At 41.6% G+C, this 7092-nt stretch overlaps 1 pseudogene; it reads left to right on the top strand.

Annotated features, from left to right (window-relative positions):
• Nucleotides 1-5171: 5171 nt before the first annotated feature.
• On the top strand, nt 5172-5956 carry LOC114041230 (annotated as a pseudogene).
• The last annotated feature ends 1136 nt before the right edge of the window (nt 5957-7092 follow it).

The following is a 7092-nucleotide window of genomic DNA, read 5'->3' as shown; positions in this document are numbered from 1 at the left end:
GAAAGAGACAGAGACAGAGACAGAGGCAGAGAGAGCAGAGAGAGAGACAGAGACAGAGACAGAGAGAGACAGAGAGGCAGAGAGACAGAGAGAGATTCGTCACCATGGAGATAGCTACACCTGAAAACTCCCATTGGTGGATGTGGTTTCATCCCATCCTTGCGCCTCCCCTTTGCCGCCCCTCCCTGGCCTGGCCCTTCTCCGTGATGGCAAAGCCCGGTAGGGTAGGCGCTGCAGGTAAGCCCACTTGGGCTGGACGGACCTGGGCCCTGAAGCTGGGAGATCCAGTCGTTAGCCGAGGTCCGGCGGCACAGAAGCGTCGCAGGAGCTGCTGACTTGGAATCAGACCTAGAACCCGGGGGGGGGGGGGGGGGGGGGGCGGTGGGGGGCGGGGGCGGGGGGGGGGGGGGGGGGGGGGGGGGTGTCCTGCGCTGGAGCCTGAGTATGGAGGTGGCATAGAGAATGCCCCTCCCTCTCCCCTAATACTGATAATTAATAATAATGATAGCCGCGGCAGCTGTCATTGCCCCTTTTCTCTGGCTCTTTAAGCCTGGCAGAGCCCCTTCCTAGCAACAGCCCGGTGAGGTGGAGCACAAAAATTTATTCCCATTTTACTGACGGGGAAACAGAAGCAGCGAGTGGATATGGTGATTGAAAGTCACCGCATCATTGATCTTAAGGCATAAAGGGATACTCAGGGTCATCAAGGAAGGACAGGGAAGCCCAGAGAGGTGGAGAGGGGGGTGCCCAAAGCCACACAGAAGAGATCCTTTACCATTTTGTGTCCTAGACCTCTCTGACAAGTTACTGAAGCCTAAAGACTCCTTCTCAACATAAGGTTTTTAAATGCACAAAATAAATGAGATTATATTTGAGATTACAAAGGAAATAATTCTGTTGAAATAAATTATCAAAATAAAATCTTTGAGTTCACTCCCAGGTTAAGAAATTCTGGTATATTGGATAGAGCCATTACTGGACTTTGAATCCAGAAAACCACCTTCAAGAACTCATTAGCTGTGTTACCCTGGGCAAGTAACTTCAACTCCCTGTGCCTCTGTTTCCTCATTTGTAAAATCAGATTGTTCTTGTCAGCCTTTCATCTCTACATCTAAGATTCTACTCAGACCCCAAACCTAACACGCTGATACCAAACTAGATTGCTTTCTTGATTGTTATTAGGAGCAATTGCTGATAGTGCAAACACTAACAGGTTTGTTGTTTTCGATAGGAACTTAAAAAAAAAAAAGCAGTTTGTGGATAACAAATGAGGGCATCAGCTGTTTAATGTTTACTTTTCTTTCATTGTTTTGTACAATTCCAGCTCAGTCTCTCTCCCTGTTTCTCCCTGACTTCAACTCGCCACATGCCTGCCTGTCTTGATATATCTATCCCCTGGCAGAATTCCTGAATCAGAATTCCCGAGGCCCACTATGTGTGTTTGTGTGTTGTGATGCCTCTACGGCGTCATCTAGCCTGATCTTCATGGAACAATGTGGAACCTGGCATCAAAGGAATTGAGTTAGAATCCCAGCTCTACTGCTGTGCTACCTATAAGCTGAGTATGGGCAAGTAATTTAACCTCTGGGACTCAGTTTCCTCATCCATAACATGACAACGTTCGACAACATGACCTCCAAGATCACTTCCATCTCTAAACCTATGGACTCTTCCAATAGAAGGTAAGCTCCTTGAGGTCAGAGACTACTTCGTTTTTGTCTCTGTATCTCCATTGCCTGACACACAGTACACACTGAGTAAATGCATGTTTGTTGATTGCTTGCAGATGTATCAAGACAAAGTAGTAAGTGAAGCAATAGATTGTGAGGTACTTGAGGGCAGTATCTGTCTTTTGCTTTTCTTTGTATTCCCAGGATTTAGCGCAGTGCCTGGTACATAGCAGGTGCTTAATAAATGTTTACTGATTGACAAGACAAGAACAAACATCAATCTCTTTAAACCCTTGGTGGACTTTTCACCCAAAGGTTTATTCCACCCTAGTGAAAAATTATTAAGAATTCTTCTCAAAGTCTCAGCATGAGAATGAATGAGTGAAAAGCATTCATTTTTAAATAATATTTGATTTTTCCCCATTGCATGTAAAAACAATTTTAACATTCATTTTTTCAACATTTTGGGTTACAGATTCTCTTCCTGCCTTCTTCTCCTCCCCTTCCCTGAGATGGTATTCAATTTTATATAGGTTATACACTTGCAATCCTGTAAAACATATTTCCATGTTAGTCATGTTACAAAAGAAAACACAGACCAAAAGAGAAAAAGAAAACAAGAAAAATAAATCAAAAAACAGTATGCTTTAATCTGCATTCCGACTCCCTCAGTTCTTTCTCTGGAGATGGATAGCATTTTTCATCATGAGTCCTTTGGAATTGTCTGAATCATTGTACTGCTGAGAAGAGCTAAGTCACTGACAGTTGATCATTGTACAAGATTGCTATTACTGTGTACAATGTTCTCCTGGTTCTGTTCACTTCACTCTGCATCAGTTCATGTAAATCTTTCCAGGTTTTTCTGATATCATCCAGCTCATCATTTCTTATAGCACAATAGTAATCCATTACAAGCACATACCATAACTTGTTCAGTCATTCCCAAACTGATGACATCCCCTCAATTTCCAATTCTTTGCCACCACAAAATGAACTGCTCTAAATATTTTCACACAAATAGGTCCTTTTCCCTTTTTTTAAATCTCTTTGGGATGCAGACCTAGTAGTGGTTTGCTGGGTCAAATGCTATGCACAGTTTTATAGCCCTTTGGGCACAGGGCTATCCACATTGCTCTCCAGAAGGGTAGGATCAGATCACAGCTCCATCAACAACACAATAGTGTCCCAATTTTCCCACATCCCCTCCAACATTTATCATTTTCCTGTGAAAAGCATTTATTAAACAGTTACTATGGGCAAGTCAGGATGCCAAAATAAGCACATTCTCTGTCTTAAAGGGGTTTACACTCTGATGGGGAGATTATACACACTGGCACCTAGTTCTGGAAAGTTTCAGGATGGTAAGTGGGGCCAGAAAGGAACAGATTGACACACTCCTTCCAGGAACAATGGAAGGATTTTATTGTATTTTCAGAGCTTGGGAGGGGAGAGGAGAAGGGTATGAGGATTGTGGGAAGCCTGAGATATAAGGAGTTAAGTAAGTTGTGTCTAGGGCTTGCCTGAAATACTGGGCCAGGTGAAGCAGTCACCAACAGCATGTCTGGGCCCCATGGCAGAAGTTCCAAAGCTAAAAGGGTTAAAACCTCCAGGACATGGTTTCTGATCTGGGTGACGAAGGTGCTGTAAGTCTTTTGAGAAGATGGCCCATGCTAGGGGGTAGGAATAGCTTACAGCTTTTCAGTGTTTGGTTTCCTTCATCCAAGAAACCTATGAGCTAAGAATTGTTTTCTCCACTATGTACCATACGCAGGGTTACCTTGAAGAAAATGTTTTGCCTTCAACATTAAAATGCTATGAGTTACTTAGAAACTAAAGATTAGAATGGAAATGCATGGCCATGTTATTGTTGTAGTTGTTATTTCTACCCATTCAGATTTGAAGGCCACTCGGTCGGTAAACATTTATTAAGCCCTTACTACATGGTACAGGCACTGCCAGGCATTGTGCTAAGTGCTAGGCTCTCCTTGAATAGAGAAACAGCACAGCCAGTCAAAAGTCAACACACACTTACTCCATGCCAGACACTGTGGTAAGAGATGTGGATACAAAGACAGGCAAAGAAGAATCTTAAGATTTATACAGGGTAAACTGAGTAATCTGAAAAGGAAGGCGCTACAACAACTCTAACTGAGAGAATGTCAGCACAGCACTTAACACAGTACCATCCCTTTTCCACAAACAGCGAGGTAGAAGAGAGACAGAGACAGAGAGAGGAGGTAGGATTTGAACTGAGTCTTGAATAGAAGCAAAGCCACCAAGGTTGGGGTTTGACAAGGCGTGATTGGCAACAGGACTGGACTATATGTGTTGTGGTTTTCTTTCTCTTAAGAGGATAAACAGAAAATGCTTACATTTTCAGTTCTTTCAGATTGGGAGATTCAGTCTGAAACTAAGAAGTCTGCTCCGAAGCTGAGAATGTCTATGAAATAACGACCCCAGGAAGGACAACCAGGATTTGGTTCCCAGGATCTCACATCGAGAGAAGCCTTGGAATTTGATGTCAGATTTCAGAGACGACATGGCAACCTGAATATTTATTTTAGTTAAGTAAAAATTACCTACAGGAAGCCTCTTAATAAAATGAAAGGCCTTCAGTGCAATAAATTTGAGAGAAATATTTGCCTTTTTTCATATAATGTTCATAAACAAAAGACTCTACATAAATATGGTATCTATGGACGGTGCTGAGAACTAATTAAATGTAATACAGCCTTTCTCAGCATAATGACTATGGGAAGTCTTTCAGTAGTTATTCAACTCTTATTCAATATTATAGAATATCTACTGCAGAGAAATGATACAAGTGTAATAAATGTGGAAAAACTTTCTGCCAGAGCACACAGCTTAGTGTATACCAGAGAATTCATACTGGAGAAAATCCAAATAAATGTAATATATGAGAGAAGGCCTTCAGTCAGAGCACAAAACTCACTGAACGTGAGAGAATTCACACTGGAGAAAAACCACACAAACGTACTGAATGTGGGAAGGTTTTCTGCTGAAAAACAGAACTTACTGAACACGAAAGAAAGCATACAGGAGAGAAACTTTGTGAATGTGGTGAATATGGCCTTTAACCACAGCTCATCTCTTACTTCCCATCATAGAAACCACTGTAGAAATAAATCCCATAAATGTAATGACTGTAGGAAAGCCTTCAGCTGGATCACATAACTTTCTTTCCATCAGAAAAGTCATACAGGAGAGAAACCCCTTGAATGTAATAAATTTGGGAAAGACTTTTGCTGGAGCACAAAACTTATCAGACATCAGAGAATTCATACTGTGCGTGAGAAAGCCTTTGTGTACACCTCATATTTCATGTCCCAAAAGACAATTTATGCTGGAGAGAAACCTTACGAATGTCCTGTGTGCGGGAAGACCTTCAGATGGAGCACATAATTTGGTTCCCATCAAAGAATTCATATTGATGAGAAGCCTTATAAATGCAATGAGTCCTTTCTTGGTCTGCCAGCCAAGATGCTTAAAGGGAAGAAGGTGGCTCCCGCCCCTGCTGGAGAAAAGAAGCAGGAGGCCAAGAAAGCCCTCAATCCTTTGTTTGAGAAGCTTCCCAAGAACTTTGGCATTGGTCAGGACATGCGGCCCCAAAGGGATCTTACTCGATTTGTCAAAAGGCCTTGGTACTTCAAACTGCGGCGTCAAAGGTCTATCCTTTATAAGCGTCTGAAAGTGCCACCAGCAATTAACCAGTTCACCCAAACTTTGGTCATCAGACAGCTACTCAACTGCTTAAACTGGCTCACAAGTACAGACCTGAGATAAAGCAAGAAAAGAAGCAGAGGCTGCTGGGTCGGGCTGAATAAAAAGCTGCCAGCAAAGGAGACATCCCCACTAAGAGACCACCTGTCCTCAGAGCAGATGTTACCGCTGTTACTGCCCTGGTAGAAAACAGGAAAGCACGGTGGGTAGTGATTGCACACGATGTGGACCCCAGTGAGCTGGTGGTCCTCCTACCTGCCTTGTGCCAAAAAATGGGGTGCCTTACTGTATTATCAAAGGTAAAGCCAGACTGAGTCGCTTAGTTCACAAGAAAGACATGTACAAGCATCGCCTTCACACAGGTTAACCCTGAAGGTAAGGGAGCCCTGGCTAAGCTGGTAGAAGACATCAAAATCAATTACAATGGCCGATTTGATGAGATCCATCGTCACTAGGGTGGCAGTGCTCCGGGTCCAAAATCAGTGGCTCATATTGCCAAGCTAGAATAGGCAAAAGCTAAGGAACTTGCAACCAAATTGGGTTAAATGTATATTTGATTTTTCCCTATGGAAAAATAAAAATTTAAACCAAAAAAAAAAAATGCAATGAGTGTGGAACGGCTTGAAGGTGGAGTCCACAGCTTATGTCTTATCAGAAAATTCATACTGGAGAAATACCTTGTATTCACAAGGGAACGTGTGGGAAAGCCTTTATCCACAGCTCATTTCCCATTAAAGAATTCATACTGGAGAGAAATCTTATAAATATAATGGTTGTGGTAAGGCCTTTCACCCATCTGCCATCAAATGATTCATACCGAAGAGAAACCTTATGATGCAATGAATGCAGAAAGGGGTTCACTCATAACTCATCTCTCATTTCCCATCCAAGAATTCACAGTAGAGAAAAACCATGTGAATGTAATGAATGTGGGAAAGTTTTTACCAATATTTCATCTCTTACTTGCCATAAAAAAGGCAAACTGCAGAGAAGTCTTCAGATGTTAAATCATAAATATTATAAGAATTTCAAGCAGAGCAAAACATCTTACTGATCATACGTACTAAAGAGAACCCCTAAAGATAAATGTGATTTCCTATTTTATTTGCCACACTGATTGTTTCAAACATTTTTCTCTACTCTCAGTCCTTGAAACGTAATATCTATACCTACTATACGGTAGATGTATCCTAGTTCACTAAGATCAATTGCAGCCTGATTGATAAGTTCCTAGCCTTGGGCAGAATTTCATGATGGGCTCCAGTCATGTTTATTTTATTTCTGGCTTAACTTCTGACTTGTCCCTTTGGTATACGCATAAAATGGAACATTATCGGTCTGTAAGAAATGAGGTTGAAATGATTGTTTCAAAGAGTACATACATGAAGTGATACAGAATGAAATGAGGAGAATCAGAAGAACAATTTATACTATGATTTCAGTATTTTAAAAACTAAATTTCAAAGTCATGTTTGAATGAATGAAGAATGACATGAGCAGAGCCAGGAGAAAAAGTCATACAACAGCAACACTGTGGAAAACAAAAAACTTTGAAAGTCATGAGAACTCTGACGAATGCAATGACCATCTTTGATTTCAAAATAATGATGATGAAGCACGGTATTCACCTGCTAACAAAGAAATGATAGACTCTGGGTGCAATATTTTATTCCATTAGATT

The sequence above is a fragment of the Vombatus ursinus genome, unplaced genomic scaffold (assembly GCF_900497805.2).
Source record: "Vombatus ursinus unplaced genomic scaffold, bare-nosed wombat genome assembly UNPS02014170.1, whole genome shotgun sequence".
Lineage (NCBI taxonomy): Eukaryota > Metazoa > Chordata > Mammalia > Diprotodontia > Vombatidae > Vombatus > Vombatus ursinus.
Note: the sequence above shows the minus strand (reverse complement) of the source record. Positions and strands in the feature narration are given on the sequence as shown.